The 13,858-nt window shown below is 46.8% G+C and overlaps 1 protein-coding gene across 6 annotated transcripts in view; it reads left to right on the top strand.

Moving 5' to 3' along the window:
- The first annotated feature begins 857 nt into the window (after window positions 1-857).
- Window positions 858-13,858, top strand: part of LOC134737581 (E3 ubiquitin-protein ligase HERC2-like) — a 47,250-nt gene continuing 34,249 nt past the window's right edge. Inside the window, exon 1 of one of the 6 annotated variants that reach the window (XM_063653244.1) lies at window positions 858-6,215. The gene's annotated coding sequence lies outside the window, so the exon portion shown is untranslated. The remainder of the gene's footprint in view (window positions 6,216-13,858) is intronic. The other 5 variants (XM_063653245.1, XM_063653246.1, XM_063653247.1 and 2 more) reach the window with 5 other exon arrangements.

Here is a 13,858-nt window from a genome sequence, read left to right as displayed (position 1 = left end):
TGTATGTGGCAGTGAGAAAATGCTTCAATTTTTGCCAGAGGATGTCTCATTACACTAGATTGAAGGGTGAGTGAATAGCCGTATACATAACTTCTTGAAGAAACTTGACTTCAACAGAAAGGAAGACAGTACCTAAAGGGAGGATATTACATGGTCAAGAGAAAAATCATTTTGAGTGTGTAAAACAGCTCTATTAAGGTAGAATTGAAGTGCAAAAAATTGCACATATTTCAGGTGCATGATTTGATAAATTTTGATATGTATATATGCGTGCACCTGTGAAATCATCACTCAGCATTATTATTTTGAGATTCAGTAAGGTGGTTGTATGTATCGATAGTTCATTTCTTTTTATCGCTGAGTAGTAGTTTGTTGTATGGATTTAATTGGTTGTTGATCCATTCACCTGTTGATAGACATTTGGGTTGTTTCCCGTTTTGGTTATTATAAATAAAGCTGCTAAGAACATTCAAGTTTTTGGACACTTTGTACCCTCCCTGCCCCTCCCCTCCCCCTCCCATTTTTCTTTTTTTCCCTTGAGACAGGGTCTCTCTCTGTCGCCTAGGCTGGAGTACAGTGGTACAACTCTGACTCACTGCTGCCTCAACCTCGCAGGCTCAAGCGATCCTTCTGGCTCAGCCTCCTTAGTAGCTGGGACTACAGGTGCCTGCCACATGCCTGGCTAATTTTTAAATTTCTCTGTAGAGACAGGGTTTTATTACTTTATTACCAGGCTGGTTTTGAACTCCTGGGATGAAGCAGTCTTCCTTGTTCAGCCCCTGAAAGTGTTGGGATTATAGGTGCAACACACAACTTCTGGCCACATTTTCTTTTTCCTTTTTTCTTTTTTTTTTGAGATGGAGTCTCGCACTGTTGCCCGGGCTGGAGTGCAATGGCGCAATCTTGGCTCACTGCAACCTCCGCCTCCTGGGTTCATGTGATTCTCCTGCCTCAGCCTCCCAAGTAGCTGGGATTACAGGCATACGCCACCACGCCCGGCTAATTTTTGTATTTTTGGGAGAGACAGGGTTTCTCCTGTTGGTCAGGCTGGTCTCGAACTCCCGACCTCAGGTGGTCCACTTGCCTTAGCCTCCCAAAGTGCTGGGATTACAGGCATGAGCCACTGTGCCTGGCCAACTTTTTCTTTTTCTTAATGATGTGTTTGTAAGACTAATAGTTCTTAATTTTTATGAAATCCAGTTTATCAATTTGTTCTTTTTATGGACTGTGATTTGCTGTCATAGCTAAGAAGTTTTGCTTAAGCCAGTGTCACAAAGTTTTTTTTTTTTTTCTTTTAATCTGCGACAGAGTCTCACTCTGTCATCCAGGCTGGAGTGCAGTGGCGCAATCTTGGCTCACTGCAACCTCCACCTCTCGGGTACAAGTGATTCTTGTGCCTCAGTCTCCCAAGTAGCCAAGATACCAGGCATGCACCACTATGCCCAGCTAACTTTTGCATTTTTAGTAGAGACAAGGTTTCACCATGTTGGCCAGGCTGTTCTCAAACTCTGGTCTCAGATGATCCACCTGCCTTGGCTTCCCAAACTCTCAAAGTGCTGGGATTACAGGTGTGAGCCACCGCACCTGGCCAGTGTCACAAAGATTTTTAGTTCTATGTTTTCTTCATAGAATTTTTTAGTTTTACATTTCACTATTAGGTCTACAATCTATTTTGTATTAATTTTTGCATATGATGTGAGGTATAGAGAAGATGGAATTTTTTTATTTTTGGTTTTTTAAATTTATGGATTTTTTTCCCTTTTTTCCTAGGAAAGCTATTATCTTTGAGAGTAGGAAATTTTACCAGTTTTGGTACAGTGTAAGAAATGGGAGTCATTTTTTAGTGCTCTTGGCTTACCCTATTTTCCTTCAATAGGGTGATCACATCATTGTTTAGATTGCTCAGGTTTAATAATAGCTACCATGCCTGTAATCCCAGCACTTTGGGAGGCTAAGCGGGGTGGATTATTTAAGGTCAGAAGTTTGAGATCAGCCTGGCCAATGTGGCGATACATCATCTCTACTAAAAATACAAAAATTAGCCAGGCGTGGTGGTGGGCACCTGTAATCCCACGTACTTGGGAGGCTGAGGCACAAGAATCACTTGGTCCCAGGAGGTGGAGGTTGCAGTGAGCTGACATCATGCCACTGCACTCCATCCTGGTCAACAGAGGGAGACTGAGTCTCAAAAAAAGAAGAAAAAAAAAAGCTACCAGTTATTCAGCATTAGGTAGTGTTTTGCCTGTTTACATATTGAAATATTTTTCTTAAAATATTTATTTGCTGGATGTGCTCAGTGTTTATAGATAAAACAGGTGATTTGAACGAGCTTCCATTTCCAGCAGTTGCCCACAGGAGGATTCATGTTGAGGTCTGTTTGGCTGTTAAGCTTAGGCTCTTTTCCTTATGTTGCACTGCATTTCACAGAGAGAGGTCTGTGGTTTTTTTTTCTGAGAAGAGTCTCCTTCTGTGGTCTGGGCTGGAGTACAGTGGTGCGATCTCAGCTCACTGCAACCTCCGTCTCCCAGGTGCAAGAGATTCTCATGCCTCAGCCTCCGCAGTAGTTGGGATTACAGGCGCTTGCCACCACACCCAGCTAATTGTTTTGTATTTCTAGTAGAGACGGTGTCTTGCTATGTTCCCCAGGCTAGTCTTGAACTCCTGGCCTCCAGTCATCCAACTGCCTTAGCCTCCCAAGTGCTGGGAGCACTGCTCCTGGCCTGTTTTTGACTTTTTATTACAAAAATCTTAAGACATACACCAGGGTAGAACAATGTAAAGAATCTCCATGTTGGCCGGGTGCGGTGGCTCATGCCTGTAATCCCAGCACTTTGGGAGGCCGAGGCGGGCGGATCACGAGCTCAGGAGATCAAGACCATCCTGGCTAACATGATGAAACTCCGTCTCTACTAAAAATACAAAAAGAAATTAGCTGGGCGTGGTGGCGGGCACCTGTAGTCCCAGCTACTCGGGAGGCTGAGGCAGGAGAATGGTGTGAACCTGGGAGGCGGAGCTTGCAGTGAGCGGAGATCGTGCCACTGCACTCCAGCCTGGGTGACAGAGCAAGACTCCATCTCAAAAAAAAAAAAATGTTCATTGCCATTTTTATTCATAAGAGCCCCAAATGAAAACAACCTAAATGTCCATCAACAGGAGAGTGAATAAGTGGTGATAGTCACATCATGGAATACTACACAGCCAAAAAAGAAAAATGAAGCGGTAGGAACGTTCAACGACATGGGTGAATAGAGGGAGCCAGGTATGAGAGACAGTGCACTGTACCAGCCCACTTAGATGAAGCGCAGGAAGGCAGAACTGACGATGATTGAAGTCAGAAGAGTAGTTTCCTTTGTGGGAAAGTTAGATCAGGAAGGAGCTCTCTGGGGTACTAGAAATCTGCCGTATCTTGGCTGGGTGCAATGGCTCACACCTGTAATCCCAGCACTTTGGGAGGCCTAGGCGAGAGGGTCACTTGAGCCCCGGAGTTAGAGACCAGCCTGGGCAACATAGTGAGATCCCATCTCTACAAAAAGTTAAAAATTAGCATGGCATGCTGGTGTGTGCCTGTAGTCTCAGCTACTCAGGAGGCTGAGGCAGGAGGATTGCTTGAGCTCAACAGTTTGAGGCTGCAGTGAGCTATGATTGTGTCAGTGCACCGCAGCCTATCACTTCAGTGACTGAGCAATACCAGTCACAAGAAGTAAGGAAGGAAGGAGAAAAGAAAGGAAAGGCTGAGCGCAGTGTTTCACATCTGTAATCCCAGCACTTTGGGAGGCCAAGGCAGCTGGATCACTTGAGGCTAGGAGTTTGAGACCAGCCTGGACAACATGGCAAAACCAAAAATACAAAAATTAGCCAGGCATGTTGGTACATGCCTGTAATCCCAGCTACTCAGGAGGTTGAGGCATGAAAATTCCTTGAACTCGGCAGGCGGAGGTTGCAGTGAGCTGAGATTGCGTCACTGCACTCCAGCCTGGGTGACAGAGCAAGTGTCTGTCTCAAAAAAAAAAAAAAAAAGTGAAAAAAAGAAAGAAAATAAATTTACCATATCTTGACCTAGGTGAGGCTATCACATACGTTGATATATATTGGAATATATGTGTGTGTGTGTGTCTCAGTGTATATGCCAAGATGCACATTAACAGATTCCTGCCACTCACGCCTATAATCCAAGCTCTTTGAGAGGCTGAGGTGGGCAGATCACGAGGTCAGGAGTTTGAGACCAGCCTGGCCAATGTGATGAAAGACCTCTCCAATAAAAATACAAAAATGAGCCAGGCATGGTGGTGCACTCCTGTAATCCCAGCTACTCAGAGGGCTGAGGCAGAGGAATCGCTTGAACTCAGGAGGCTGGGGTGACAGTGAGCCCAGATTAGGCCTCTGCACTCCAGTCTGGGTGATAGAGTGAGCCTCTGTCCCAGAAAAAAAAAAAAAAAAAAAAAAGATTCCATTAGTAAACAGAATGATTGAATTATAAAAATCACCATTTTGGGCCAGGTGCAGTGGCTCACGCCTATAATCCTGGGATGACACTTTGGGAGGCTGAGGTGGGCGGATCACGAGGTCAGGAGATCGAGACCATCCTGGCTAACACAGTGAAACCCCATCTCTACTAAAAATACAAAAAATTAGCTGGTCGTGGTGGCAGGAACCTGTAGTCCCAGCTACATGGGAGGCTGAGGCAGGAGAATGGCATGAACCCGGGAGGTGGAGCTTGCAGTGAGCTGAGATCGCGCCACTGCACTCCAGCCTGGGTGACAGGGCAAGACTCTGTCTCAAAAAAAAAAAAAAAAAAAAACACCATTTTGGCCAGGCGCCGAACTCATGCTTGTAATCCTGGGATGACACTTTGGGAGGCCAAGGAGGGTGGATCATGAAGTCAGGAGTTCAAGACCAGCCTGACCAATATGGTGAAACACTGTCTTTACTAAAAATACAAAAATTAGCAGGCATGGTGGCATGGGCCTGTAATCCCAGCTACTCAGGAGGCTGTGCCAGAAGAATTGCTTGAACCTGGGAGGCAGAGGTTGCAGTGAGCCAAGATTGTGCCACTGCACTCCAGCCTGGGCGACAGAGCAAGACTCCGTCTCAAAAAAAAAAAAAAAAAAAAGAAAAGAAAAAGACTCTGGGTTGATACCTGGAAGAATCGTATCTTATTTGCTCCCCAGAATCCTTATAATGGAAAGTGACACATGAGAAATTGAACCACGGAGAAATACGAACATTTCTGGATTCTGAATATTTGTTGGGCAGAGTCTTTAGTACCATTTTTCCTCCACCAACAAACCTGACTTCCATGTTTCTTCCCTTTGCCTACAATCAGTTAACATCTCAATAACTTCTCTCCCTGAATAAAGGAATATAAGTTAAAGTAGGCAAGTGATCTGCCTGCCTTGGTCTCCCAAAGTGCTGGGATTACAGGCGTAAGCCACCTCACCCAGCCACCATAAATACCTTCATTACGGATGTTCTCAAACACACAGATAAAGAAGGGAGAAAGCATGCAATTCACATAACTTTATATACACTACCCACGTTAATCAGTTAGCAACTTCCTGCTGATCTTTCAACTTTTAATCTTGCTAGGAAAGGCAGTCACGTGTGTGCAATCTTTTGACCCCTGTTTGGCAGCATTAGAATAGGCCTTGGGTGGCCAGGTGCAGTGGCTCAAGCCTGTAATGCGAGCACTTTGGGAAGCAAAGGCAGGCGGATCACAAGGTCAAGAAATAGAGACCATCCTGGCCAACATGGTGAAACCCCATCTCTACTCAAAATACAAAAATTAGCTTGGTGTGGTGGCGCACACCTGTGGTCCCAGCTATGTGGGAGGCTGAGGCAGGAGAATCACTTGAACCTGGGAGGCAGAGGTTGCAGTGAGCCGATATCATGCCACTGCACTCCAGCCTGGCAACAGAGTGGGACTCCGTCTCAAAAAAAAAAAAGCCCTTGCAACTTGGACTGGGTTTATTTCCCTGTGTGGTAATATCTTTCTCTGTTTCAGACTCAATATTGTCTTCTTTGTTCTTCTAAAGCATGTGCTTTATGTAGTACTTGGCCAACCTCACTATTCCATCTTTCCTGGTGGGGAGGACACAGGATCTTTTGTCTACAGCACAGGAGAGGTGCAAGCCGAACACCACCCCGTGTAGACTGAAGGTTGCCTTGGGAGACTGATGCCCACTGTTGAAGCTGATCTTGCCCTGCCTCTTCTCAATGTGAGTAAAGTGTTGTTCACCGCCTATATGAGTTGGGTCTTTCTTGGTGACCATGACATCTGCAAACTATGGAGTGAGTTGACATTCTGAGACTGCTACACCTGTACTCCTGGTGCCAGGCATTGTTTTGTTTTTGTTTTGTTTTACTTTGTTTTGTTTTGTTTTAGGTGGAGTCTCACTCTGTTGCCCAGGCTGGAGTGCAGTGGCATGATCTCGATCCCAGCTCACTGCAACCTCCGCCTCCCAGGTTCAAGCGATTCTCCCGCCTCAGCCTCCCAAGTAGCTGGGACTAGAGGCGCATGATGCCATGCCCAGCTAATTTTTTTTTAATTTTTAGTAGAGATAGTGTTTCACCGTGTTAGCCAGGATGGTCTCGATCTCCTGACCTTGTGATCCTCCCGCCTGGGCCCCCCAAAGTGCTGGGATTACAGGCATGAGCCACTGTGCCCAGCCAATGGCAGGCATTGTTATGCCTTTTTTTTAGACAGAGTCTCACTCTGATGCCAGGCTAATTCTCCTGCCTCAGTCTCCCAAGTAGCTGGGATTACAGGCATGTGTCACCACGCCCAGCTAATTTTTGTATTTTTAGTAGAGACGGGGATTGACCATGTTGGCCAGGAGGGTCTCAATCTCTTGACCTTGTGATCCGCCCTCCTCGGCCTCCCAAAGTGCTGGGATTACAGGTGTGAGCCACTGTGCCTAGCCTTTTTTTTTTTTTTTTTTTTTTTTTTTGAAGAGAAGAGGTCTTACCATGTGTTGCCCAGGCTGGAGTGCAGTGACTATTCATACGCATGAATATAGAACACTACAGCCCAGCCTCAAACACTCCCCTGCCTCAAGTGATCCTCCTGCCTCAGCCTCCCAAGTAGCTGGGACTATAGGTGTGAGCCACCACACCCAGCTGTTATTCTATTTGCTATCCTCCTTGGGGTGGTAACAGGTGTCATCTGTTGGCAAATCTATATCCACTCTTGCTCACACACTCACTTTTTTCCTTATGAGATTTTTAAAAGTGTAAATCCCCAACATAATCATTTAAGCTATAAATACTTTAGTAGTTATCTGTAATAAAGACATTAACCTAACCACAATTTTACCATCACACCCAACAAAATCAACAATCCTTCCTTAACATTATTTATACCCTATTTGTGTTTAATTATTCTTGATTGTGGCCTCAGACATTAAAATAGAATAACATTTAATGCCAAAGACAATGGGACAACACCTACAATGTTTTAGAAAAAGAAAGTATGGGCTGAAGCCAGGAATGGTGGCCCACACCTGTAATCCCAGCACTGTGGGAGGCCAGGGCAGGCGGATCACCTGATGTTGGGAATTCGAGACCGGCCTGACCAACATGGAGAAACCCCATCTCTACTAAAAATACAAAATTAGACAGGCATGGTGGTACATTCCTGTAATCCCAGCTACTCGGAAGGCTGAGGCAGGAGAATCACTTGAACCCGGGAGGCAGAGGTTGCAGTGAGCCGAGATCGTGCCATTGCACCCCAGCCTGGGCAACAAGAGCAAAACTCCATCTCAAAAAGCCTGGACTTCAGAAGTATATTTAAAAAGAATAAGCAACCACTTCATACCTACTAGGATGACCAAAAAAAAAACCCACAACAACAACAAAGAAAAGAAAAAAGGCACCTAGAAAATAACAAGTATTGGTGAGAACATGGAAAACACGGAGCCAACACATTGCTGGTGGCAATGTAAAATGACGCCACTGCTGTGGAAAAATTTGGCAGTTCCTAAAAAATTTAAGCATAGAATTACTATGACTCAGCAATTCCCCTCCTAGCTATGTCCTCAAAATAATTTAAATCTGGGACTCATACAGATACGTTTACATAAGTGTTCATTGCAGTGAGCATTTTGGCTCACTGCAACCTCCCCCTCCTGGGTTCAAGCGATTCTCCTGCCTCAACCTCCCGAGTACCTCTCAGAGTTGTGCATTCCTGGGGTGCTCTTCCGGAGCCTGCTGCGGCTTAGACCTGCACCAAATGAATACAAGTGATCTTCAGTATGGCGAACACGCACGGCAGATCCAAAACCAAGCCCTGGATGGGCCACGGCTACTTCCCAGGTGGATGCACCGCAGCCCTGCACTCCTTAGTGCTCTGCGAGGCAGAGCTTTTTGCCGGTGTGGTTTGTGCTGGGAGGCCCCGGACGGGACAGTTTTGCCGATGCAGGATGTGGCAGGCTGTGAAACAGTCCATTTCCGTTGCTTCCAGAGGGACTGAGAAAGTCTTGTGGTTCTTGGCCATATTCTCAGGAGAAGAATATTAAGAGCTGTCTGGGAAGGATGTGGCCCCCGAGTCATGGGTTGTGAGAGAAAGTGAACTCATGTAATAATTTACATTGCAGAATGCAGGTGAAACTTTCTCTGAGCAAGCCAGGTGTGGCTTCAGAGAAGAGATAAAGGGCCTAACAGTCTCGAATGAAAATATAAAATCATGGATAGTTTAAGGAATTCAGCTTTGAAGTAAAAGCATAGCGGACTTCCCATACAATTTAATTAAATAGAATTAAATAAAACCAAGTATGATTTCCCAAGGAAGCAGACGTGTCTGTCTCTAAGGCACACACATACACACACACCGCAGCCACACTTCAGGGAGCACCTGTCCATATGACAGGTCCCAGGACTGCGTGAGATGGTCAATGCACATGACCTTATTAACAGGATGGCCCGAGAAAGCACGTCACCCCCCAATCCACGGCCCTAGCATCAGCATGAGGAAAACACCACACAAACCGGAGTAGAGGAACATCTTGCAGTACACCTGACCAGTCCTCTGTGAAGGTCATGGAATCTGAAAGCACGTCACAACCAGGAGAAGCCTAAGAACACGTGAACACCAAATGGAAGACATTAGGGAAAAATGAAGGAAAGCTGATTACAGGCTTTAGTTTTCTAAAAAATTGAGGAAAACGGTGTTATTTCAACCCAGCTCATGTGGCTCAAAGGAATTGATGAATAAGAAAATAAACAACAGATCAGCCTTTTAAAAAAAACATGATAGGCCAGGCGCAGTGGCTCATGCCTGTAATCCCAGCACTTTGGGAGGCTGAGGCAGGTGGGTCACCCGAGGTCAGGAGTTTGAGACCACCCTGGCCAACATGGTAAAAATACAAAATTTAGCTAGGCATGGTGGCAGGCACCTGTAATCTCAGCTACTCCGGAGGCTAAGGCAGGAGAATCGCTTGAACCCAGGAGAGGGAGGTTGCAGTGAACAGAAATCATGCCATTGCACTCCAGCCTGAGCGACAAGAGCAAGACTCCGTCTAAAAAAAAAAAAAAAAATGCCAGGCGCGGTGGCTCAAGCCTGTAATCCCAGCACTTTGGGAGGCTGAGACAGGTGGATCACGAGGTCAGGAGATCGAGACCATCCTGGCTAACACGGTGAAACCCCGTCTCTACTAAAAATACAAAAAAAAAAAATTAGCCAGGCGTGCTGGCGGGCACCTGTAGTCCCAGCTACGCGGGAGGCTGAAGCAGGAGAATGGCATGAACCTGGGAGGCAGAGCTTACAGTGAGCAGAGATCGCGCCACTGCACTCCAGCCTGGGTGACAGAGCAAGACTCTGTCTCAAAAAAAAAAAAGATAGATGCTGTTTCTTGTCCCTATATACTATGCTTTCATTTATTTATTTATTTTTAATTATTATTTTTTGAGACTGAGTTTTGCTTTTGTTGCCCAGGCTGGAGTGCAATGGTGTGATCTCAGCTCACTGCAACCTCTGCCTCCCGGATTCAAGCGATTCGCCTGCCTCAGCCTCCCGAGTAGCTGGGATTACAGGCGCGTGCCACCACACCTGGCTAGTTTTGTATTTTTAGTGGAGTCGAGGTTTCATCATGTTGGCCAGGATGGTCCCGAACTCCTGACCTCAGGTGATCTGCCCACCTCAGTCTCCCAAAGTGCTGGGATTACAGGCGTGAGCCACCAACACCCGGCCTATATTATGGTTTTAAATTAATCAAAGTGAACTTGTGATTTTCTTTTTTTTTCCCAAGCCCCCGACACTGCATGGTGTTAGGCTTTAGCCCTATGATTCTTCAGAACCTCCTGTCCAGGAGGCCATTAGTGCCTCAGTTCTTCCCGGTCTGGACCCAAGGTCCTTTCCATCCCTGTGAGCCACCCATCAAGGTGAGCTGAGAGACCAGCTGGCGGGGCAGAGTCACTTATGGCTGAGAGGAATTGTTTTGGGATTTGGTTAGTAAGTAGGAGAGAAAAGGAGAAGAAAACGTGTATAGGGGTTGAGCACCTCCTGCCAAAGAAGGCAAGGGAGGCATGGAGGTGTCTTACACTAGGAAACATTTCTAAGTCATGTGGCACCAAAGTATGTTACCAGTGGGGAATCCATGTGGGACTCCAAGTTTTAGAGCAGGAGTGAAAGTTTTTTTGTGGAGACAGAATCTAGCTCTTTCGCCCAGGCTGGAGTGCAGTGGCGTGATCTTGGCTCATTGCAGCCTCTGCCTCCCAGCCTCAAGCAATCCTCCTGTCTCAGGCTCCCATATAGCTGGGATTACAGGTACACGCTACCGTGTCCAGCTAATTTTTGTATTTTAGCAGAGACAGGGTTTCACCATGTTGGCCAGTCTCCCATAGAACTCCTGACCACAGGTGATCTGCCCACCTTGGCCTCCCAAAGTGGTGGGATTACAGGTCTGAGCCACCATGCCCTGTCAAAAGTTTATTTAAAAGCTTCAGAACAGGAATGAAAGGAAGTAAAGTAGACTTTGAAGAGGGTCAAGCTGGCAACTTGAGAGATCAGGGGCCTTCATTAATTTCATACTTCGCCAGTGGCCACCCAGTGCCATGGATTCAGGCTAGCTGTGTCACTCATGGTGGGAGAAGATAGACATAGAGTCTTGTTTCAGTGTCTGCTTTGATTTGTTCAACAGATACTGATGAAGCTTTTTTTTGTTTTTGTTTTTGAGACAGAGTCTCGCTCTGTCACCAGGCTTGATCTCCTGACCTTGTGATCCGCCCGCCTCAGCCTCCCAAAGTGCTTTTTTTCTTTTCTTTTTGTTTTTTTTTTTTTGAGACGGAGTTTCACTCTTGTTGCCCAGGCTGGAGTGCAATGGCGCAATCTCAGCTCACTGCAACCTCCACCTCCTGGGTTCAAGCGATTCTCCTGACTCAGCCTCCCGAGTAGCTGGGATTACAGGCATGCACCACCATGCCTGGCTAATTTTGTTTTTAGTAGAGACGAGTTTCTCCATATTGGTCAGGCTGGTCTCGAACTTCCAACCCAAGGTAATCCACCCACCTTGACCTCCCAAAGTGCTGGGATTACAGGCGTGAGCCACCATGCCCGGCCTTGATGAAGCTCTTATAATGTACCACGCATTGTGTAGGTGTTGAGAATACAGCAGTTTTAAAATCTACTCGCCGTAAAATCCTTTTCTACATCTGTGGCAAGCAGCAGAATTGACCAGTACGAAATGACAGAAATAGAGGATGAGGAGGAGAGGGGAGATACGCAAGCACCAGAGAGGGAAGTTCTTGCTTTAAGGGAGACCTAGCGTGACAGTCCTTATGCTGGAAAAAGTTGTGTCTTACTGAAAGTTTAAGCTTTAAACTTTTTTAAATAAATTTTTTGATGGATTCAGGGGTACAAATGCAGTTGTGTTACACGGATATATTGCACAGTGGTGAAGTCTGGGCTTTTAGTGTAACATCACCTGAATATAATATTTCATCCCTCCCACCCTTCCCTTCAGGTTAACCCAGCTAGCCTGAATCAGTGGCACTGGGTGGTCACTGGCGAAGTATGAAATTAATGAAGGTACTTGATCTCTCAAGTCGCCCGCTTGGCCCTCTTCCAAGTCTACTTTACCTTTCATTCCTATTCATTTGGAGTTTCCAGTGTCTGTTATTCCACTCTGTATGTCTGAAAGTCAAAAACCGCATGTTCTCACTTATAAGTGGGAGCTAAACAATGAAACTTTAAATGAATTGCCAGGTGCTAGCATTTCTAGATTTGAGATTCTAGAGAGTCTCATCTTCAGGGGAGTCAAGTTCTGGTCACAGTCCTTCTACTGGGGGGGTTTGAGGCATGGCTTCCTCTATCACTTTTTTTTTTTTTTTTGAGACGGAGTCTTGCTCTGGCGCCCAGGCTGGAGTGCAGTGGTGCCATCTCGGCTCACTGTAATCTCTGCCTCCCGGGTTCAAGCGATTCTCCTGCCTCGGCCTCCCCAGTAGCTTGATTACAGGCGTCCACCACCACACCTGGCTAATTTTTGTATTTTGAGTAGAGGCAGGGTTTCACCATATTGGCCAGGGTGGTCTTGATCCACCCGCCTCGACCTCCCAAAGTGCTGGGATTACAGGTGTGAGCCACCTCACCCGGCCTTCTTTCAGTTGTAGAGGAACTTTCCAGAGAATCAGCCAGACACACAGTACAAGTCCCAGTAGGCCAGGGAGCGTCCTCTACAGCATAGGCTCAGATGGGACCTCCTGCCTTCTTTGCCATGCTTTTGGATGACATAGTCCAGGGAGCGTGCTACAGCATAGGCTCAGATGGGACCTCCTGCCTTCTTTGCCATGCTTTTGGATGACATAGTCCAGGGAGCGTGCTACAGCATAGGCTCGGATGGGACCGCCTGCCTTCTTTGCCATGCTTTTGGATGACATAGTCCAGGGAGCATGCTCTACAGCATAGGCTCGGATGGGGCTGCCTGCAAACTTCTTTGCCATGCTTTTGGATGACATAGTCCAGGGAGCATGCTCTACAGCATAGGCTCAGATGGGGCTGCCTGCAAACTTCTTTGCCATGCTTTTGGATGACATAGTCCAGGGAGCGTGCTACAGCATAGGCTCGGATGGGACCGCCTGCCTTCTTTGCCATGCTTTTGGATGACATAGTCCAGGGAGCATGCTCTACAGCATAGGCTCGGCTGGGGCTGCCTGCAAACTTCTTTGCCATGCTTTTGGATGACATGCTGTGGGAAGCAGGCAGGGAGGCAGGTGGGTCGCGTTCAGTGTCAGAGCCCCATTGAAGCAGGGCTTATGGAAGAGAAACATTCACAGGATGTGAAGACATTTGTGGAAAGCCCATGGCAACATTAGAATAGCAGTGCCATCACTCAGCAGGTGCAGCAGAGGCTGAGTGTGCCTGGGTGGGTGAGGATGGGCCCAAAGTCAGGCTGCGCAGGAGGGCTGCCATTGAGGGGTTCGCATGGCTGCCCTGGGACAGGCTTCCTGGGGACAGTCTCAGGAAAGTTGTGTGTTTAGAATTTACTGAAGGCTTTTAAGAATTGGGTGGGAGCCAGGCATAGTGGCTCACACTTGTAATCCCAGCACCTTGGGAGGCCGAGGTGGGCAGATCGCCTGAGGTCAGGAGTTTGAGACCAGCATGGCCAACATGGTGAAACCTTGTCTCTACTAAAAATACAGAAATTAGCCAGGTATGGTGGTGGGCACCTGTAATACCAGCTACTCGGGAGGCTGAGGCAGGAGGTTACAATGAGCTGAGATCGCACCGTTCCACTCCAGCCTGGGCAACAAGAGCATAACTCCATCTTAAAAACAAAAAACAAACAAAAAAAAAAGATCTGGGTACCTCTCTATTACCAGTCCAAAGAGGACAGGATTCATTCCAGCCAAGGACATGAGAAAGAGGAAT

The sequence above is a fragment of the Pongo pygmaeus genome, chromosome 16 (assembly GCF_028885625.2).
Source record: "Pongo pygmaeus isolate AG05252 chromosome 16, NHGRI_mPonPyg2-v2.0_pri, whole genome shotgun sequence".
Lineage (NCBI taxonomy): Eukaryota > Metazoa > Chordata > Mammalia > Primates > Hominidae > Pongo > Pongo pygmaeus.
The sequence above is the reverse complement of the archived record's forward strand: the minus strand, read 5'-3'. Positions and strand labels throughout refer to the sequence as shown.